General features: G+C 38.7%; 1 protein-coding gene across 2 annotated transcripts in view; it reads left to right on the top strand.

Moving 5' to 3' along the window:
* The window catches only part of LOC136877161 (BTB/POZ domain-containing protein 2), a 76,371-nt gene that overhangs the window by 2,466 nt on the left and 50,122 nt on the right, over positions 1-23,783 (top strand). Inside the window, exons 1-4 of one of the 2 annotated variants that reach the window (XR_010860730.2) lie at positions 19,927-19,948; positions 20,759-20,887; positions 21,443-21,506; positions 21,666-21,902. The gene's annotated coding sequence lies outside the window, so the exon portion shown is untranslated. Of the gene's footprint in view, positions 1-19,900; positions 19,949-20,758; positions 20,888-21,442; positions 21,507-21,665; positions 21,903-23,783 lie in introns of those variants that run through there. The other variant, XM_067150974.2, reaches the window with a different exon arrangement.

The raw sequence follows: 23,783 nt of genomic DNA, 5'->3' as shown, positions 1-23,783 counted from the left end.
CCATAAGAACTATCTGTGTCCGTATGACGTATAAAAAAAAATTATGTTGTAGGCCTATAGGATTCGAAGAGTTACCATCCTCAGCTACTGCTGCTGCAAGAATGCTTTCAAATTGCCATTCACAGCTTTGTGGATTTCTTCTTGATCAATTTTTTCTGTAGTTTCTCGTGTACTTGAACAGGATTGAAAGGAGCAGTTCCAGTTCGGATCCACTTGTGAGGTTCTCAGCGTCTTTGGTGGTACATTATCCATCTTCAGAAGAGCCAAAGAAAGGAGGGTTGGAAATAGATTTTTTGCGATGGTTCCAGTCCTTTAATTTCTCTTTCCATGGCATCAATTCCTTTCTCCTCACTGTATTGAATGCATAGAAGAAAGACACATCTAATGGCAGGTGGACGGGAGTAGTTTCTAGGGCAAACACACAAAATTAATGTTGTACGAGCATTTTTTTTTTTTTTTTTTTGTGCTGATGGTTTATAATTGCGCTGAAACATAGAAGGGTTTTGATGATGCAAGGATGAGAAAGGACTACATTGGGAAGGTAGAGGCTGTGATCTTAATTAAGGTGCAACCCCAGCATTTGTCTGGAGCAAAAAAAGGGAAATGATGGACAACCATCTTCAGGGCTGCCGATGGTGGGATTCGAACCTACCATCTCCCAAATGCAAGCTCACAGCTACGTGACCCTAACTGAATGGCCAACTTGCTTGCTTGCATAAGACATCTAGCATGAAGCAGGAATACAGTTGAAAACCAATCACTGGGTTCACTGTGTTGGAATCAATCCACCCATGTTTGGTTCGTTTATATCTGATTGTTCTTGGATAACATGGCTTTCCTCTTGGACCACCTTTCATCCATTCCAGTAAACATTACACCAGTTGCTGAAAATTATGGTCATAGCAGACTTCAATTGGTTGCACGCTTTGATAAGGTCTTTAACCTCTCTTCTGTACACTCCTTTCTGTTTGCCAGGATCATATGAGACATCAGTCTCATCGTAATTACATAAGTTATGTCAAAGTAACTTAAGTTTTCATAATATTCTTGTAGTGTTAGTTTTGTAATTTCTACTTTAGCAGTCTTTAAATTGGATAAGTAAGATTCTATTAGAATAGATTTTTACTTATTGTTATCTTCAATACAAAACAAACATGAGATTGGTTACTTGTAATTGAAATTGGTTGTTATTCACTGACCAGCCATGTCTTTGTGGTGGTTCAGCATCGCACGAACCCAGTCCTCAGCAGGAAGGTTGCCCTTAAACCAGGGTTCACTGCGACCAAGGAGATCTAAATGCACTTTAGTAACAATTTGAATTCCTAAAACATAGCCTACTACAAGACCTCTGATAGCCAATTCTTCCACATATGATAAGACTCTTGGCCATCTGGGATTTTTCCCATGCTTTCCATGAAATTTGTTATATAGTGTTCCATAGGAAATTTCAAACTCCGTTCCCTTTCCTTTGCTATTAATAGAAGATTAGCAAATTTACCCATGGCTTGCGGCGTTGCGCACTCAACGGTCGCTCCCAACTCCATTTTTTCGCGAACTGATTAAGATGTGCCTATGGTTCAACATTCTGGCTATACCAACTTTTCCTAATCAAGGAAAACAATTAATTAACTGTAATTTAATTGCAATGAAGTGTTCATGATGTAATCCCACCCCAATATAAGGCATTTAATTGTTTGATCAGCGCTGACAACTTCATAGGAATGGTTTTCCAAACACCCTTGCATCTCTGATAATCATAGGCCTAATTATTTAATGCCAGGTTATTTTTACTTTGGCTTTTGAGGATAAAAATTATTATTATTATTATTATTATTATTATTATTATTATTATTATTAGTAGTAGTAGTAGTAGTAGTAGTAGTAGTAGTAGTAGTAGTATCTAACAGCCTAATATTGACAAAAATAAGGGTCATTCTTTCTTACAGTGGTTGAGCGTGGTGCCATTTGATAATGAAGTCATAAGTAAACTCTTTCAAGATTAAAATTATTGTGTCCACCTTTTCAATACAATAGTTGTAATGAAGTCATAGTCGAGACCGCTGGAAAGAAACTGGAGAATTTTATTTTTGCTAGTTGCTTTACGTCGCACCGACACAGGTCTTATGGCGACGATGGGACAGGAAAGGCCTAGGAATGGGAAGGAAATGGCCGTGGCCTTAATTAAGGTACAGCCCCAGTATTTGCCTGATGTGAAAATGGGAAACCATGGAAAACCATCTTCAGGGCTGCCGACAGTGGGGTTCGAACCCACTATCTCCTGGATGCGAGCTCACAGCTGCGCGCTCCTAACCGCATGGCCAACTCGCTCGGTAAACTGGAGAATTTGGCCCTTAGTGAGTTGACGTACACATTACGTCTGTTGCCTTGAAGGAGGTGTGTGGTTCCTCCCTTCATTCCCCTCTCCCTTCATTGTTGAGCCGGTGGGATGTGTGGGCAGGCGGGGAAGCAAGTATCTTCCCCTCCACCTGTGTTTCGTTCATGTTAGATATCCTCGTACTTTGTTTTCTCCACCTCCCCTCACTCGTCGGATGTGTGCATGTGTTAACGTGGCTAATAGATGTGACCAATGAGAGAGAGTGTGTAAGCAGGTACTGGGTGGTTCTGAAGGCTGTACTGATTTCTTGCCTGAAATGAATATTTCTGGTGGCGAGATATTAAAGATTTCGAGTGTACATGCAGTGAGTAATATTTTGTTAAATTGCATGTTTCTTAGTATTATCCTAAAACACCATGCGGAGGTCCCCATAGTTTGTTTCCCATGTAAAGTGCGTGCTGGGGAGTTTTCATTATAATGCCAGGCCCCCTTGCCTACTGCCAGTCACAGTCAATTTGGAGAGTTTTCATTACAATGGCAGACTCCCTTTCTTGCTTCCAGACACTTCTCTTTCCTACTGCCAGTCAAAATCAAGTTGTGGTGTTATAAATTTAATGACAGGCCCCTTTTCTTAATGCAATTCACAATCGAGTTGGGGAGTTTTGATTATAATGGCTGGCACACTTGCCTACTGACAGTCACAATTGAGATTGGGAGTTTTGATTATGATTATAATAGCAGGCCCCTTTGTGTACTGCCACTTAACATCGAATTGGGGTGTCTTCATTATAATAAGAGTCACACTTTCCTACTGCCAATCATAGTCAAGCTGGGGATTACTCATTATAACTGCCAGTCAAAATTGAGTTGTGGTGTTATCATTTTAATGACAGGTCCTTTGTCCAAATGCCAGTCACAGTCAAGCTGGGGAGTTTTCATTATGATGGTTGGCACACTTGCCTATTGCCAGTCACAATTGGGATTGGGAGTTTTGATTATAATCGCAGGCCTCCTTCTCTACTGCAGTCACAATTGAGTTGGGTGCTTTCGTTATAATAGCAGGCCCCATTGTGTACTACCAGTTACAATCGAATTGGGGTGTCTTCATTATAATGAGAGGCACACTTTCATACTGTCAGTTATAGTAACGCTGGGGATTACTCATTATAACAGCAGATTATCTTCCCTACTGCCAGTCAGATTTGAGTTGGGGAATTTCAATTATAATAGCAGACCACCTTGCCTACTACCAGTCGCAGTCTAGTTAGGAAATTTTGTTAATAATCGCAGGCACCCTTGCCTACTACTGGATACAATCGGGCAGGGAAATTTTGACCAAAATTGCAGGCTCCCTTGCCTACTGCTCCTCAAACCGAGAAGTGGATTTTTCATTACAACAGCAGGCCTCCTTCACTAATGCCAGTTACAGTGAAGTTGGAGAGTTTCTGTTATAATGGCAGGCCCCCTTTGCTACTGCCAGTCACAGTTGATGAGGGGGAGTTTTGATTACAATTGCAGATCCCTCTCCTACTGACTGTCACTATCAATTTGGGAAGTTTTAATTATAATGACAGGCCTTTCCTTTCTAGATCGCTACAAATCAACTTCATTGTACATATATATGAAAGTATTGCATGTTTATAATTGCAGACGTTCAGTTCAAGACTAACTGCTCCTAAAAGGTATGTCATATCGAGAGATTGCATCCTCAGATTCCTCTTTTAATGGTTTACATGGTTGATCCTATGACATGTTCTCATATCTCCTCTATTTATGTGTTATTTTGAGTTAGAAACTTTGAATAGGATGAAATTCGGGTACAGTTTTCACACATTTCTTTATTTTTTGCACACTTACGTGGCTTACATATGACTAGTCATCGTGCCAATGTGCGTACCGAATTCAGTGATTTTGTACTTCCTATAAGTGTGTCAAACTATAAAATATACAAGTAAAAAGTACAAAATTTACCTACAGTTGAGAAATGCAGCTCATTCTAACGTATAAGGGATTGAGATGCAACAAAAAGTCATCGGACCAAAGTTGTAGATCACTCCTAATTGGGTAGCAATTGTATTATCCGCTTTGTGATATGACTTACTGTTTAGCCACCAATTACCTCGAAATGCAGGCCTGCACTGTCATTAAGATTGCCTCAGTATTTCAGTATCTCGGGGGCAAAAATTTAAACATTTGAGCATCTCTGAATTTTTCTGTCGGTTATATTTTGCCAGATTTCAATTTTCTTGCTTAGCTGGCATCTTGACTTGGAGACACTCTCTCTCTCTCTCTCTCTCTCTCTCTCTGTGTGTGTGTGTGTGTGTGTGTGTGTGTGCGTGTGTGTGTGTGTGTGTAAACTATAGGTCATCCCATTGAGTGAAATAAATGTTTACACTTGCATTCTTATGTTGAGCTACAATACTATCAATACTGATCTGCATTTAGGGCAGTCGCCCAGGTGGCAGATTCCCTATCTGTTGCTTTCCTAGCCTTTTCCTAAATGATTTCAAAGAAATTGGAAATTTATTGAACATCTCCCTTGGTAAGTTATTCCAGTCCCTAACTCCCCTTCCTATAAATGAATATTTGCCCCAGTTTGTCCTCTTGAATTCCAACTTTATCTTCATATTGTGATCTTTCCTACTTTTATAAATGCCATTCAAACTTATTCGTCTACTGTCATTCCACGCCATCTCTTCGCTGACAGCTCGGAACATACCACTGACGTTAAAAATTAAATAATTGAAAAAGAGGTTCAACCTATTCAATACATAAAAGAAAGAAATGTAGTGATTACATTCTTATTTAATAGTAACTATAAATGGGACCGGTTTCGACCCTAGTCCAGGTCATCGTCAGCCGTAAAAACATGTGAGAGAAGGCTTTTTGTTTAGCTTGGTTAGCTTGTGCATTTAAAGATAAAAATTTCATTTAACGTTAATACTTTCAATACGGAACAATGAAATTTTTATCTTTAAATGCACAAGCTAACCAAGCTAAACAAAAAGCCTTCTCTTACATGTTTTTACGGCTGACGATGACCTGGACTAGGGTCGAAACCGGTCCCATTTATAGTTACTATTAAATAAGAATGTAATCACTACATTTCTTTCTTTTATGTATTGAATAGGTTGAACCTCTTTTTCAATTATTTAATTTTTAACGTTAATACTTTCAATACGGAACAATGAAATTTTTATCTTTAAATGCACAAGCTAACCAAGCTAAACAAAAAGCCTTCTCTTACATGTTTTTACGGCTGACGATGACCTGGACTAGGGTCGAAACCGGTCCCATTTATAGTTACTATTAAATAAGAATGTAATCACTACATTTCTTTCTTTTATGTATTGAATAGGTTGAACCTCTTTTTCAATTATTTAATTTTTAACGTTAATACTTTCAATACGGAATAATGAAATTTTTATCTTTAAATGCACAAGCTAACCAAGCTAAACAAAAAGCCTTCTCTTACATGTTTTTACGGCTGACGATGACCTGGACTAGGGTCGAAACCGGTCCCATTTATAGTTACTATTAAATAAGAATGTAATCACTACATTTCTTTCTTTTTATGTATTGAATAGGTTGAACCTCTTTTTCAATTATTTAATTTTTAACGTTAATACTTTCAATACGGAACAATCAAATTTTTATCTTTAAATACATACCACTGAGTCGAACAACTCTTCTTCTTTCTCTCAATTCTTCCCAACCCAAACATTGCCTGGCTCCATCAGGGACATTTGGGAATTTTTGATTTTTCCAGGGATCTTGTGGTCTTTTGCTCCTCTGGTAACGAGTGTAAGTTTCTGAGATGTCTTAAAGTGCTTCATTAATTCATGTCTATTTTTATTTTTATACTTTTATAGATCACTTCTAACTGACTTCCATTTATATAGCTGATGTAGCCGTGCTTCGCTCAGGATTCTCAGAAAGTCTGTCTTTGTGGTTTTTCTAACTGAAGTCAGCATAGGTCATTACAAAAACATCAGTAGGAATGTAGTGATTAAAAGCAATGTTATCATATAAAATACTCGATCAAATGAAAAACCGCACATTTACTCACTTTTAATGAACAGTACTACGCTTCATAAAAGGAAAGAAAAATTCCACCTAATCAATACATTTATTTTTCTTGTAAAGTATTACAATCTAGGACCGGTTTCGACCCTTCATGGTCCTAGATTGTAATACTTTACAAGAAAAATAAATGTATTGATTAGGTGGAATTTTTCTTTCCTTTTATGAAGATTGGTAAATGTCAATACGGAAAATGAAATTCATAAATCAAGACAGTACTACGCTGCCGACCTAACAGTCTAAAGTTCCAGAGCTGGAATGACCTGCCCGCAGACTGCCGTGAACCCTCCTCTGCCCTTATTCCGTTAAATATGCACACTGCTCATTCCAATCAGTGCCTCAGAGTAGAATTTATGTACCAGTAGTATCAGAAAATTTATGAACCAGAGGAATGGCATGCTAAAGAAGAGACAGATCTAACTCCCCAGCTACTTCCCACCAATATTTAGGCAGGCTGTTACACTTGGTACGACTGGGCAAGTTGGCCGTGTGGTTTGGGACGCGCATTTGTGAGCTTGCATCTGGGAGGTAGTGGGTTCGAACCTAAATATTATTTGAGTTTCCTTATGACTCATAACATTTGGTGATGTTATTTGAGGATTTTTATCAACACAGATAAGTCTTATGGCAATGATGGGATAAGGTACAGCCCCAGAATTTGCCTGGTGTGAACATGGGAAACCACGGAGTACCATCTTCAGGGCTGCCGACAGTGGGGTTCGAATCCGCTATCTACCGGATGCAAGCTCACAGCTACATGCCCCTAACCACACTGCCAACTCGCCCGGTCAGACGTAAGTCTGGCTATAAAACTACGAAATATAAACACTTCTTCAAACCACCTAATAATGAAGCAGAATTTTCAAAATGGGAAAAGCTGATTCCCAGAAAATATAAAAATCTTTCTGATAAGTATCTTGTATGTAATTCACATTTTTCTGATGGAATTTATAGTTAAATCGGACTCATTTGTAATACAAGGCGAACAAGTAGAAATTCCTAGAGACAGATGGAAACTGAAAACTGATGCTGTCCCTCGTATATTCCCCAATTTACCACAATATCTCACAAAACAAACAAAAATCGCCTCATAAAAGTCAGATTCCGAAGACGAAGGTAAGTTCAAGAAACAAATCACACAGTCCTCAGTGCGAATTAAATTTCGATGCTTTTTCTGTGAGTGCTAAGAGAAATGAAATAGGTTCAGACACAGCTAGAAAGATAATAAGTTCACTTTAAAAAGTACTAAAGATAGACATAATGTAATGATTATCTGTAATTAACTGAAAATAGCTAATGCTAACATTTTGTTGCTAGAAAAATAACTAAGAGATTCCAAATTACAGTCAAATTATTTAAGTGAGCCGACATCAAGCAGAAAGTAAAAGGTGAATGTCAGCTAAGAAATAAGAAAGGGACGAGATATGACAATGAATTCTTTTAGATAGTCTCTTATTTAGAATTATATCACTTAAGGGGAGATTAAAAGCCCTATGCTTCTAATGTTAAATTTACCATATTGATGACCCATTTCCTCATAAACTACTTCAGGTAGAGACTTGAAATTTTTCCTGAAGGTTATTGAGTACTTATAATGTACACTGATCTACACTCAATATGATAGCTTACTTGAGAAATGTGTTTCAATTTTTGTTTTACAAATTTTTTTTCCAAAATTTTGGAACGTTTATTAACATAACTCCCAAGATATAAAAGCAATTTACATAAGTGTAGATCCATTGTACTAACAGATGTTACTTAGCTATATCCGAAGATTTCACGTGTCTGTCTGTTATAGTTTCTGAGATAATGGGTAATTTGTACAAGAAAAACATGTTTTTCAGAAATGAGGATTTAAAACTTACACACATGATATTGTAATAAATGTTCATACAATTACTAGAAGCTCCATAGTCTGGATTCTGTTTTTATGTTCCACACCAAGTTTATTGTTTCTTCTTTCTCTCCTAGCTCTTTTGGTCATGTTCTGAGCTGCAATTTCTGCCTTTTGTATCCGTAATTGATCCAGGTCTTCGAAACATCTGACATTATTTTTACCTATTCTAACACCAAGTTCCTGTAGGACTTCATTATGCCGTTTCTTGAACACTGCCTTTGGTTTAGTCATTGTTGTAGAATATACGAATCTAAGTAACTTAAGAATATTTCACACCACAACCAAATAATATTGAAAGTAAAAATACTGAGAAGATACACACACATTACGACAAATAAAAAAAAAATGTCCTCCATTACTGTTTTGGCAATCCTGCCAGCCTAAAATGAATATACCATGTCGCCTGTTTTGGCAATCCTGCCAACCTAAAATAAATGAATATACCATGTCTCCACCTTCTACATAAAATACTTCCTGAGACAAGCTTTAGAAAAAAAGTGTTGCAGTATGGTGTGCCTCACAGATAAAAATGAAACAATGCAAGCCATATGTCAATATTATTTTAAAAATACTTAGAACCATCATAATTTAACAAATGATATAACAAAATGAGCAGAAAAGACCCTGCTACAACTTGAGGCAAAAAAAAAGAAAAAGTCTTATTTTCACCAAAAGGGCTTTTAATCTCCCCTTAAGGGCTATAGACACTGTTTAAGCCATCAGATGCTTACCTTCCTTCAGAGGCTCATCTGCAAATATGAGTTAAAGGTCTTAAGTCCCCTTATGGGGTGAACACCTATGCCAGTATAGTGTTATTGAGAACTATTTCTGCAATGAAAAGAGTGAGAACAATCGCACAGGAATTTTCATATTTGATGAAGTAAAACCATGAGAAGAGGTTTGGTTTAATACCAACTCATTAAAAGTTGATGGATTTGTAAATTTAGGAGAACACATCCAAGAACACGGGAAAAATAAACTATCAATTCATGTGTTCGTGTTCATGTTTGTGTCCCTATTGCATAATTGGGTTCAACAGTTGCAGTATATGCAAGCCGAAATTCCTCGACAAAAGGCAAGTCGATTACAATAATGAAGTTGTGGACTGCCATAAATTTGCAGGTTTGTAAGTTTGCCACAAGCTAACGTCTGCACATATAGACCCTACTTCATTTCAGCGCATGAACGCAAGACTTGCTCTTCAGTTCTTTAGTAATTCTGTTGCAAGTGGCGTGAGGTTTTTTTAGACATAATTTAAACACAGTGAACCGACACCAGCAGGGGCTTTTTATAAAGATTCAATAGGGCATGAGGCCTTAATAAAATGGAGAGATAACCTCAGTGTGAACAATAGTACTTTTGCTTCAGAAAGAACTCTTGAATCCCTAAAAGTAACATTTGAGAGCACCATTTATTTATGGAATAATGGTTTCCGACATGTGCCAAATTTAACCAAGATCCACTAGAACGACACTTTGGTATGTTACGTTCATTGAGTTATGACGACCACCCTTCAACAATAGATTTTCTGCATTTAAACAGGTTGCAGTCTATTTATATCACAACAAAACTTGCCCTGTCATTGGCTAGTAATTGTGAGCCCCAATTTGAACTGACATTGATATCATTTGTCAATCAAATGAGAACACTGGCTAAGAATACAGAAGGGACAAATAAGGCTTTGGTAGAAAAAGCACAAAATAAAATAAGGCAATCATTAGACTTTACTGAGAACATCGATGACCTTTTACCGGACTGGGAGAACAATTTAGGCCTACTTAATATTTATAGCCACACTCTTGTTAAGAAGTGTTTGATTTTTTATCTTAGAGGATACATAGTATGCACTGCATCCAAGGCCACAGAATGTCATAAATGTGTCAGCCTGTTTCACGGAAAGCCTACAGAAGAATACTTGCAGCAGCCCTCACATTTATTAGGGACTATAGCACTAAATACAGCATTGACTGGACTCTCCTCATCCATCCTTCAAGAGCAACTTATAACATGTCCATGCAAGTCGAACATGTAGTGGAACAAAAGCTTCCCTGTGAATATAGTCTATGGCGCAAGCTTTCTCCTTCTCATGCTTGATTTAGGAACCCTTCATTGACAGTTTTTGTACAGTTGCAGTGGTATGCCTTCTAGTGAAGATGGTGACAGCTGAAGGGAGAGAGAGAGAGAGATCATCTCAATTAACAACAGTAAGTGTAGTGCAATGTTATTGTTGATGAGTTTTATAGGCTTGGGACATTGTAGGGCATTGCATTTAGTTTTCTTCCGGCTTGATTTAACAACCTATGGGAAAACAGCCCTGTTTTGTGAGTACACATCTTAACAGAAACCTAACATGGTCAAGTTCATTAATACTTCTTCTGGCTTGGCGATTTTAGAGCAACCTCCCATCATGACTACCTTTTCTCTTATGATTGTTATTATTACTACGCATTTTTTTTTTTTAACCTAATAAAAGCAATCATGACAACGATCATCCTCGCTATTTAGCTCTTTGCCATGACGATTGATAGTATTTCCATGTCAGTGAAAGGTGTTGATGGACTTTGACAAAAAAATCTGATTTCATGAATATTTCTGTTATTCCATTGTTCATCTGCCCTTGACAAAGCCAGCCTGTTCTGACAGAAGCTTGTATTTAATGAAAGGCTTCAGATGTTTGTTTATAATATGCAGCAAGATTTTACTTGCATGTGATATAAGTGAGATGGTTAAGCAATTCCCACAGTTCCCTGTTGCCCCTTCTTGTGAAGTGGTATGAAGATAGAAGTGAGCCAGTTTTGTGGCCATACACAAGAGGAAAAAATGGAAGGGATCCGACACTTCGAGAAATGAAGGTATCGGCCAAATGAAGACGGGGCCACGAAGGGCGTGATAATTAATGACTTCCTAGGATTGTCACACCTGATACCATCGGGGTCGAAAAGAACAAGAGTTGACCAAGTGAGGTTGGATAGGATAAATGAAAGTGAGGAGCCTGGGACAAATAAATGGAAGAAATGCCAGGACTCGGCTAGGGACCCCGTGGCCGCCAACCCACGTTCCCAAATTGAGAGCCCCTGAGCCCCGTTTGGTCGCCTCGTACGACAGGCAGGGGATATCGTGGGTGTTATTCTATTGCTCCCACCCACAGGGGGAGAGTCTTTCAAGTTGCGTCTTATGAATTAACCTATTCTTTTGCTCAAATTTCCCCAAAACTCCTCTCTGCAACTCAGTTCAGCTTCCCATCTTATCTCCTATGTTCTTATGCAACACCACATTTCAAATGCTTGTGATGTCGTCCTTTCTGCACCTGTTTTTGTCCATGTTTCATTTCCATGCACTGCTAAACCATCTATAGTTGAAGTAAGCATTTGCCTTCCTTGCTTGTGCTAGTCTGTGTTTTATATTCTCCCTAGTTCTGCTAACAAATCTCTAAACGGTATACGACACTTGGCAAAGCTTCATTTTGAATTATTTTCTTCCATTCCAGACAGCTGTCGTACTTTTTGTGGGATAAACACGTGAAGCAACTCCGAAATACGTTTTTACTAAAGTAGCACTAGTTTGTTGCAGATTAAGTGCATTGAATTGTATTCCCTCTTTTCCATTTCCTTAATCATTTATGGTTTTTCAGGTGTTTCATTGCTCAACTTTTTCAGTATTGAAGGCTCTGGTTCTGACTTAGACTGATTATGGTAGGGATTAAGTTATTGCTGGTAGTCTCATCTGCATATAGATTTTTCACAGTACCTGTTCCATCATCCAATGGGAAGTTGTTTCTCTTCATTGAGGGTACCATCTTGATCATCTTGAAGTCACTGATAATTTTCTTGACCTCCAGGAAAAGATCATGGGTTGACTATGCTGCTTATCTTGTTCAATTTTAATGTCTCTCACAAGTTCAACCCCTCATCCACATTGTGGAAGATGGGCAACGTCTTTAAGTAGGGAATAGCCTGTGGGGGTGAAGGACAGTGGGGACTGTGGGTACCCCGAGACTGCTACAATAGCTGTGAAGGCCCTACAGGAATCCTGAAAAAGATGGCGGCTAACGGGGCTCTGGTGACGTCACGACAGGCCTAACAAGCCGGTGATGGATATTAACTTGCTTTCAAGGAAACGAGGAATGATAAGCCGGACGGATGTAACAGACGACGACCCTGGCGAGGAACAGGATTATGAATTGGCACACTGAATATACAAACATTGACCGGAAAAGTAGAAGAGGTGGTAGACGTGATGGAAAGAAGAAAACTGGATGTACTATGGCCAGCAGAGACTAAGTGGAGGGGTGAGGGTAAGAGAGAGCTGAGGAATGGTTTTTGGTTGTACTGGATAGGAAATTATGATGGAAAGCGAAATGGAGTAGGAGTGGTAGTAAGAAATGGATTGTAAGAGGAAGTAAAAGGGATATGTGACGGTTGATAAAAGTCAAAATAACAGTCAAAGGAAAAACCTGGGAAATTGTACAAGTGTATGCTCCACAAGCAGGATGCATGCAACAAGAGAAAGTTGACTTTGAGGAAGAATTGGAGAGACAATTGAATGGACAATATAACGTGGTAATGGGGAACTTAAATGCCCATGTAGGCATGGAAAGGAAGAGCTATGAGAATGTGCTTAGAGCGGAAGGATGGGGAAGTAGGAATAAGGAAGGAGAAAACTACTGGATTTGTGCAAAAGAAATGGGATGATGGTCGGGAACTCATGGTTCATAAAGAGAGAAAGCCATAAGATAATGTGGTATAGCAGTGACTGGTCTAGGAAATCCATTGTAGATTTCATGATCTACGACTGGGAAATGAAGAGGAATGTTATAGATGGAAGGGTAATACCATCAGAGGCCCTAAATAGTGACCACAGACTACAGGTAATGAAACTGAGAACAATGACGGAAAGGAAGAGAACAGAGAAGCAAGAAAGACGTATCAAAATATGGAAACTGAAAAAAATAAAACCAAGGAAGAATACCAGGAAAAAATAAGATTGAATGTACCAACAGATGATACGAAAACAGGAGAGAAGGAACGGGAAAGGTTCAAGAAGACACTAGTAAAAACTGCAGAGGAAGTTTGTGGGAGAACTAGTGCCAGGAAAAGATGCAAGGAGACCCCATGGTGGAACAACAGAGTCAGAGCGGCAGTTAGGGAGAAGAATAAAGCTTTCAGAGTGTGGTTTCAACAGAGACAAGACAAGAATATAAGATGAAAAAGGAGGAAGCTAAAAAGGTTGTAACAGAGGACAAGAAAAAATGGATGGAAAAGTGGACAAACATGATGGCAGAGGATAGCAAAGTAAATAAAAAAGTACTGTATGAAATGGTCAAGAGTAAGAGGAAAGGCATGAGTGAAGATGTTATAATGATAGACAAAAATAGAAATGAAGTGCAGGAAATGGAGAAACTCAAAGGAATGTGGAAGGAGTATTTTGAAGATTTACTAAACTCAGAAGGGTGCACTGAGGAGGCAAGTAGGAAGCAGGGAGCAAGTAAGAAATATGGAAAAAGAAAAAGACTTAACATGGGCAGAAGTGGAGCTAGCACTGGACAAGATGAAAGAAGGGAAAGCCCCGGGGTTAGATGAAGTGAGTATTAAGATGGTGAAGGCAGCAGGAGAGGTAAAGAAACAGTGGCTTTATCATGTGTTGAAAGTAGTATGGAAGGAAAGGAAGACCCCAGAAGATTGGAAGAAGGGGGTAATCATAACCATTTTCAAGAACGGGAATAGAAAAGAGTTTATGAACTATTGGGGAGTCACATTGATATGCCACTGTGCAAAGGTGTTTGAGAAGATTCTGGGGAAAAGAATCAGAAAGAGGGTGGAAGAAAAGTTAAGAGAAGAGCAGTGTGGTTTCAGATCTGGAAGGTCTACAGTAGACCTTATATTCTCAGTAAGACAGCTACAAGAGCTTCATTACGAATGGGGTAAGGATCTTGTGATGGCCTTCGTGGACTTTGAGAAAGCTTATGACCGTGTGAGTAGAAACAAGGTATGGGAAGCCTTACAGAGAAAAGGCGTCGAGGAACAGACCGTAGAAAGAGTGATGGAGATGTACAATGGGAGTGTCAGTTGTGTGAAAATAGGAGAGAGAACAGGCTGGTTTGAGCAAAAAGATGGATTAAAATAGGGAAGTGCTCTGTCACCTTTGCTCTTCGTAGTAACAATGGACGAGATAATGACAAAAGTAGAAAGAAAAATGAAAGTGATGATGTTTGCAGATGACCTGGTAGTCTGGGGAGAAAAGGAAGAGGATATCCAGGAACAGTTAGATGCTTGGGTAGATGAGGTGAAACAATATGGAATGAAATTTAATGCCCAAAAGAGCGAGATAGTGATCACAAGTAGAAAGAAGGAGAGTCCTACGAGAGGGATAATGCTTGGAGGGGAACAGCTGAGGAAGGTTTCAAGTAGTTGGGAAGTATCATAGACGAAAGTGGAAGAAATGATAAGGAAATAATCGAGGAAGACAAGCAGGACCATTCCTGAAAAGTGTCTGAAGCTTGGTTTGGAGCAAGGATGCCCCTCAGAGAAGCAAAAGGGTGATATACGGGATGTACTGACGTACGCAGCTGAGACTTGGGTAATGAGGCAGAGAGCTGTGAACAGAATACAGGCAAGTGAAATGAAATTTCTGAGGAGCAGGATAGGAGTGATAAGATGGGATAAGATGATAAATGAGAAGGTTCGAGATATATAGTAAAGAAGAGCCACTACAGAATAGGATAGAGGCACCTATACTTATGCCTGTTGCTCACAGTAAAATTTTCTGTCAAATTTATTGTACAATAATTTAATTTTATAAAATTTCTGTTGCTCACGGTCAAATTAATGTTTTATAAAACCTTTGATAAAACTTTTCATAAAATAGGACATGTTCTATTCCATAAAATTAATTTTACGAAACGAACCAATCAGCAAAGCTGACATCACGATGATGCTGGCACTACTTCGTGAGAAGATTGTGAATCTCGATTGTGAACAAACACTTCTTTCTAAAATGGCAGGATCCAGGTAGACTAAGGAAGCTGTTAGTGTTTTACTGGACGAATACCAGAAATATCCCTGTTTGTATGAAGTTAAAACGCCACTTTATTACAACAGAAATGCAAGAAGAGAGGCAGAAAACACAATTGCCGAATTCCTATATGAACCTAACCTCAACTAATTTTCGACCAAAGACAGCAATCCTCTACCTTCTTCTCTTCTTTTTATCCAATCCTCTTCCTGGCATTTTTTTTCTTCCTTTTTACCATTGTAAAACATATAATTGCAGCTAAAGCAGCAAGTTTTGCTTCGTTTGTTGGAGCCATACTCTCAAACACACTGTCAGTTGAACAGCTGATTCTTGGTTTTAAAGTTTATCGATAGATGGCAGCACATACACATCTTAGTTCAGAAGTGAGTTCAGAGATGGCCATCCTGATGCTTGCACGGATTTTATGAAATAATTTTACCGTGAGCAACACAAATTGTTTTCACCAAATTTTTATAAAATTAATTGTACAAGAAATTTTACGAAACATTTTACTGTGAGCAAGAGACGTTAGATGGTATGGACACATGAAGAGAATGACAAAGGAAAGGATACCGAGGAGGATGCACGAAATGGAGATAAAGGTAAACGACCAAGAGGAAGATCAAGAGACAGGTAGATAAAAGGAGTGGAAGAGTGTGTACAGAGAAGAGGATAAGACTGGGCAAGAGTGACAAGGGGAAGTGGTGGGAGGAGATGGAGAGGCTTATGTTCCAAGCAGACCCGGCCAACAGCTGGAAACTGCAGATGATGATGATGATGATGATTTCATGAATCTGCTTTGCTTTATCAAGTGTGCACTGCTTTTGAATCTGCCGAGAAAGAGATGCATGCATTTGTTAAAATTTTCATCAGTTCTGTCATTGTTTCTTTGGAGCTATTCCTTTCGTTTATTAGTCTCAAAGTTTTGGCATTGAACCATGGCTTCTGAGATAATGAGGTCATTTCATGTGTTTCCTTAGTTGTACTGTTCACACTGTTCTTCAGGTTGCTCCATAGCAGAGCCAGTGGGACTTGCACTCTTAGGGCCGGTTTCACAGTTGGAGCATGACGAATAGAAGAACCAAGTGTGGGGACTCAGCTGTTATAGCATGCTAGTTTGTGGTCCCGCCACTGCAAGCGATTCTGTCCAACACATGCTCCAGTAGTTCTGGCAAGCCGGGTATAGGGAAACTATGGGAGACGTTACTGTCAGAGATATTTCAGTCAATAAGTTGAATTTTCTTTGCTTTCAGTTCCTAAACTCAGTTTATTGTGTGTTGTGCACTTAAAGCACGTATCTTATGTGGCTTGATTAAATTAATAGTTCAACATGCCGAACTGTTTTTTGCTTGACTGTAAGGCAGGCTATGGTAGAGTAATTAGTGATACGCGATTCTTTTCACCACCGAAGGATAGAAATAAATTTGAAAAATGGGCCTGAACTATTCCACGAAAGGATTCTGAGTTAATGCATAATAGTAGAATTTGTCAAGTTTATTTCTGTGATGATTTTATAGTAAAATCAGATAATTTTATCGTGAATGGTGAAAAAGTGGCTATCTCTCGTGTGAGATAGAAATTGCGTCCAGGTGCAGTGCCTCACATTTTCCTTAATTTGCCGAAATACCCTTCAAGTGAGATTTCATTCTTTTGCATCTACTTCAGTGTGTCTACGTCCCTATATAGCAGTCTTTAAATGTAGGAGGAAATAGCGAACGTAAACGGGAGTTGATGCGTATGTTAGGCCGGAATGTGGAAATGCATAACAAGACAGTTTCACTAAACAGAAGTTTTCACTTTCATTAAGCTAAAAATTACCGTTCAAGATGCAGTAAATATCGAAGACTGGGAAAGCTCTGTACCTGAATTTCATAGCGCAGTTCGAAATTCTGTCCGCCTCTGTGGTGTAGTGGTTAGTGTGATTAGCTGCCACCCCTGGAGGCCCAGGTTCAATTCCCGGCTCTGTCACAAAATTTGAAAAGTAGTACGGGGGCTGAAACGGGGTCCACTTAGCCTCGGGGGGTCAACTGAGAAGAGGTGGGTTCGATTCGCACCTCAGCCATCCTAGAAGTGGTTTTCCATGGTTTCCCACTTCTCCAGGCAAATGCCGGGATGGTACCTAAATTAAGGCCACGGCCGCTTCCTTCCCACTTCCTTGCCTATCCCTTCCAATCTTCCCATCCCCTACCAAGGCCCCTGTTCAGCGTAGCAGATGAGGCCGCTTGGGTGAGGTACTGGTCATCCTCCCCAGTTGTATCCCCTGACCCAATGTCTCACGCTCCAGGACACTGCCCTTGAGGCGATAGAGGTGGGATATCTCGCTAAGTCCGACAGAGAATAACCAAGCAGATTAAGAAGTGTTTAGTGTACCATTTGGTTGGGTACGTTGTTAATCGCTCTTCTGATTGTATTAAGTGTTTGCCCTGTGCCCATTCTCTACACGACAATAATCAAAGACAGTACATTTTCAGTTCTCACCAAAATAAATAATAATGAAGTGTTTTTAACACGCCCTTTGAAAAGTATATGCAACATTTTTTCCAGGCCGAGAAAGTAATTAGTGGAAAACTGAACTCAAAATCGATGTGGGGCGAAATATTTTTTTTATTGTATCGATTCCGTAGACAAAATTTCAGTTGATCCTTCAGGAGCTGGCTGTTGTCTTCAACGTGTTATGGATATAATCGCCAGACTTGTTTATCATTATCTGAAGTGCCAATAAAAGAAATACACAATTTACAATCTCGAACATCTGCCAAATCTTCACGCAAGCTTTCGAAAGTCCAGTAACTGACAAACTGAGTTGGTAAGTAGAGTATTATCTTTAAATAGTTCATGGGTGTTTGTTTTAATATGCTGGGAGTTATGTGTTATTTATCTATACATATGTACACTCGAGTAACCTGTGCTTTTCACAAGATGTGATGAAGGTCATAGCTCTTATTACCGTGTATGATTTTTCCATTATACCCTGCCGTGGTATTGCAATTGTAATCTCTCATTGTTTTTAAAAGACAGTGTATATACTTATCAGTTACAGAGTAATAAGTTTCCTCTAGCACCATTCCTAAGACCAGCTGATTGGTACTGTGGATGTAGTCCACTCTAACGCTGCCTGGCGGGGCGTGCTTGAACTTCACGAGTCCTCACACTTGTTCTTCTATTTGTCATGGTTTGAGTTTAAGCTGAAGCTTTAGTAAACCACGTATGCTGCTTAAGCAGCGCTTATGCTTTGACTACGAGTTTCACAGTAGGGCGATCATGTGCAGTTTTACTAAGCTTGGGCATGTGCAGTGATTCAATTTTCATCTTTGTTTTCAGCCGTAACCTACAATCAAAATAGCTTTTTATAGATTATCCATTGTTTATCAGTCAATCTTATCTTTGATTGTAAAAATGAATGGAAAATGAGATTCTAAGTGTACTGCAAACTTCAGTTCACAAAAAGTTTGCATTTTATTAGAGACTAAAGAATTATAAGCATATAATTGAATCTAAACAATGAGATGAAATGTTATGGAGTAGGAAAGCTCAAACATGGAACAGAATTGTGGTGCAGTGCATAGAGATGCTAATGTTCTAAAGAAGTATGAAAACATGAAAACATTACCAAAAGTATGCAGACAGAAAAATGTGCTGTTCGAGGTACAGTTGGTGGTCCAAAGTAAGCCATTGTTAATAACGCCAATTGACTAAGAACTCAAAAAGTTAATTGGAGTTCAAATTGATGGGTTCGCTTCAGTTTATGACAAAACAAATGATGTATCACGCTATAGTCATCACTTCTCTATGGCTGTAAAACGTGGACCTTATACTGCTGTGATATCAAAAAGTTGGAGTGGTTTCACCAGCAAAAACTACGCTCCATCATGAACAGCAAGTGGGAAAAGTACGTCTCTAATTTTGAAGTTCTCAAGAAAGCATGTGCTAAGAGTGTAGAAGCATTGGTTGTTGGCCATTGCCTCAGATGGGCAGGACATGTGCGCCGTATGAATGACACCGGACTACCGCACCAGATTCTCTACGGTGAACTTGGCTCAGATTCAAGACCACGGGGTGTCCCCCTGAGACGTTTCAAAGACCAACTGAAACAAGCCTTCAAGATGGCAGAAATAAACCCACAAACCTGGGAAACACTTGCCAAGGACCGTTTACTTTGGTGGCAAAGTGTCTGTACCTCATTTCGACAATTTGAACAAGAACGCCGCAGACATGAAGATATTAAGCGACAGGAACGCAAACTTCACAAACCCAGCCAAGATATCCCCCGTCCCTCAGCTGCGCAACGTGTGGACATATGTTGTACGCAAGAATTGGTCTGTACAGTTACCGTAAGTTTAAACACAAACTGCTGTGAACTGAATGGAGCTATTAGCCAATAAATCTGTAAACTCGGAAACTAGTAACTGCCGACGACTGTGCAGAGTAAGTAGGCCTATACTGCAGTTTCTTTCATTTTATAATATGTTATACAGTCTAGGCTATTGCATGTTAAATGGAAATAGGCTATAATATATTGGCTTAAGTGGCTCGATACTATTGAAATATTATCCATTTTTCTCTGTTAATTTCAGATTCAAGTGATATTGCTGGTTACATTGGGAAAGATAGCTGTTTGTCAGGTCAGTAACTGTTTTACTTTGTAAAGTGAAGATCAGTGTTTTATTTTCTGTGTAAGTGGCTTCATTAATTTTCTTCATAGGGTTGGGTGGGAGCTTTAATCCCTGATATTATCCTTTGACGTTCTTTTATTCTAGTTTCCCATAATTTTATAGAATTTTTCTACCTTGTACACTGAGTTCTTCACAGATATAACCTGTATTTCATTTTATATGGCTTGTTAATTCCTGACTGGATCATTGCTGCTTTGTTTGTTGTAAGGATGTTTTTGTGCAAAAAATGTAATTTAGTTCATTCAGCACTGATCTACAGCTAGGGCCGTCGCCCAGGTGGCAGATTCCCTATCTGTTGTTTCCTAGACTTTTCTTAAATTATTTCAAAGAAATAGGAAATTTATTGAACATCTCCCTTTGGCAAGTTATTCCAATCCCTGACTCCCCTTCCTATAAACGAATATTTGACACAATTTGTACTCTTGAATTCCAACTTTATCTTCATATTGTGATCTTTCCTACTTTTATTTGTCGTGAATATATTAAAGGGTTAACTAATTAGAGCTATAATGTTGTACAGGAATGCATCTATTAACATTTAAAAAATTATATTAATTGCCTGAAATTTGTAGTACTGGTACTCTGAGCAGCTTTAGAATTTCATCAATAAAGGGCATTTTTTAAAATGTGTGTTAAGGCAACCGATATCATTGTGCTGTTCACAGTGCCCCAGATGATGCATTTTAATTGTTTTTTAGAAAACCTTTTACAGTTTAAAGTGTTGGATGAATTTCCATAATTAGATATTCATTATTTTAGGAACTCCTAGCAGTGACTGGAGTAAATATGTGCCAGCTATGTTGAAGCAACCCATATCAGAACAACTGAGATTTGTAGTGGAAGATGATGATGGTGGGAATGATTTATATTCTCAACCTACTATTTGCAGTGAGTGCACATACTGTATACAGTATATTGAACATGTTTCCTGAATTTAAATTGATTGATCATAATTGAACCTATAGACATAAATTTTGGATTTTCATAGATTTGGCACGCATGTTTGTCTGATAGGTAAATATCAGTTTTTAGTTTTGTTTTTTCATGACCACTTGAATAAACAAGAACATGTATTAATATTAAATAATATACTATTTCATAGTTGCAGAGTATCAGGTGAATAATTACTCACGTAAAGTATGTGCATTTAGAAAGAGATGTTTTAAAATGAGGAAAACACTGTGTTTATTAAGTTCCCTGCATTTAAAAGAATGGCTTACTTATTTCTACCATTAGGTTTGTTTTGTTTCCATGTATCTCATGACAAACTAAATTTATATTCCTATGTATTTTTTCAAAAATTGTATGGGACTGTATAATAAGCTGACAATGCACATGATAATGTTTGCTGGCTTAGGATTCATATTTAGGTATGTGGGAGCAAATGTTTGTAAAAGCACTGGAGAAAATTCTGAATGATGATGAAAAACATTTATTTTCTAGGTATGACAACATCACCTAATGTCAAAAAGACAAATCACAAGACTTCCAACAAAGGAAAACACAGGTATTTTTATTTAAATTGTTAATAAATAAATGCAGAATACTGAAAAATGTGTTCCAGTTTGTGCTTCCATCCAGTGTGCCATCCAAGATTTTCTCACGTTTTGTAATAATGTACATTATCTACTGGTAAAATTAATTTTTTTTTGTAACATACTTGCAGGTAAAGTCAAAGACTTACTGGGGGATTAATTACCTGGGAAAAGTGGTATCGTCTGGCAGAAGTGGAACTTATCCAGCTACGAACCACTCTTCTCTAAAAAGAACACCAGTTGAAAATAAAACACATAAATGAACAATGTGATTTTATACTGAAGAGTCGTGCACTGAAAATGCAGCAAAATGGAGATGAACATAATTTAGTAAAGGAAAAGTTGAAATTAGGGTTAGAAATATTAAAGAAAGAAATGTGATATCCTTTGTAATTATGAAGTATATGTGTACATTACCTTCTTGATAATTAAAATGTTTTTAACCTTGAATTTATCTTACATTTTTGAAATGGTCATTAATAATTGCATTTCTTACAGAGTTATTGAAATTCTGAGTTCCTCTAGCATTGGGTACATTATTCACAACATGTACTGCATTTTCAGTATGTGGCACCAATACTGGTAAGTTCATATCATTATTAAGACAGAGCTGTTGCTAGCACTGTACTCTGAACTTCGTTATGGTGAAGTCGTATGCTTGTGGAGAGTATTGGGAATCTTCTTTTCCATACACCACAACTGTTTTGTACACAATTTCTGGTCTGAATGTGTGATTTGTTAAACAATTGTTCTTCGGGTGCAGCTAATGGTCTTATCAAATATGGCCTATTTGGGTAGCCATGTCTACAGCGATTAGACTACGATCATCGATGACATCCCTCTCAAACCAAGCTCTTAGTACAGAATTATTGAATATAGTTGAACGTCAGTGATCACGCATTTATAGAAAGAATCCTTTCCTGTTTTGGCAAACCTCTGCGTTTTCTCCTCGTAAAATGAGACGGTGACATTTTTAGTTAGTATATCAGTCAGTCAGTGGCGTGCACTGAACCCCATCTACCCCAGCGCTGCTGGGCTAAAGAACTTTGTATTGATGTTTTCTAATTATTCCTTAGAACGCATTTTATAATGTTTAAAAAGCTGCGAACGTTTAAGCCAAACCAAGTACAGCTGTCTCGACTAATGCAGTTCAGCAACTCCAGCGAGCTGGGTTTCCTTGCCGGCACAAAAGAGAGCTAAAAATACAAAACCCCATGGCACTACAGCCCTTGAAGGGCCTTGGCCTACCAAGCGACCGCTGCTCAGCCCGAAGGCCTGCAGATTATGAGGTGTCATGTGGTCACCACGACCAATCCTCTCGGCCATTATTCTTGGCTTCCTAGACCGGGGCTGCTATCTCACTATCAGATAGCTCCTCAATTCTAATCACATAGGCTGAGTGGACCTTGAACCAGCCCTTAGGTCCAGGTAAAAATCCCTGACCTGGCCGGGAATTGAACCCGGGGCCTCCGGGTAAGAGGCAGGCACGCTACCCCTCCACTGCGGGGTCGGCACAAAAGACAGCTACCCCAGCAAAATTTAAGGTCGCTTGGGTGACTCATGCACAAGCTTCCTTGTCCCGGCAACGGGGCGGAGCTGTAAGCCCTCCCCTGCCCTCCCCCGACAGGAATTTACGGCGACAGGCCAGCTAGCTTAGGTAAGGTAATGTTAGTTTTAATACTTGACGCTCGAAGCGGCACACACTAGAGACTGTGATAAAAATATCAATATTTTAACAATCTAGCCACTTGCACATCGTCTTGTTAATAAAAATAGAGCCAGTTTATGAAATCAATTGTAATATAGAAGACTAGGCTATATTTTAGTCTCGGGTTTCAGCATGTAGACAGTTTTTTCGAGCAATTCATTGATAGCACGTGTAGAGTATGTGTTCCGATAGCCACAAAAAAATATTTAGGTTGCCCAGCATGTATTTGGTTGTCCGTAATGGTGGTATATAGTGAATTTTTGTAGTGTTCCTCTTAGATTATAGGTGAAGGTTTCGCGAGTTCTGTGGCATTCTTCATGAATATGATGTGTGTTATACGTCGTGACAAATATTTTCCCTTGTTTGTCGTTGATCCACGTACACTCAGTATGTGAGTGAAACTATAAAACTTCAACGACTGTAAAATACTAGTTAAATTTTACTGATTAATTTAGATTAGTCTTTTTAAGTAAAAAACAAATAGTCCCAATGCATTTTTGTGAAAACCATGACTGTACTATGACGAAGCGTCACCGGATGA

This window comes from Anabrus simplex, chromosome 7 (assembly GCF_040414725.1).
Source record: "Anabrus simplex isolate iqAnaSimp1 chromosome 7, ASM4041472v1, whole genome shotgun sequence".
NCBI classification, from domain to species: Eukaryota; Metazoa; Arthropoda; class Insecta; order Orthoptera; family Tettigoniidae; genus Anabrus; species Anabrus simplex.
Note: the sequence above shows the minus strand (reverse complement) of the source record. Positions and strands in the feature narration are given on the sequence as shown.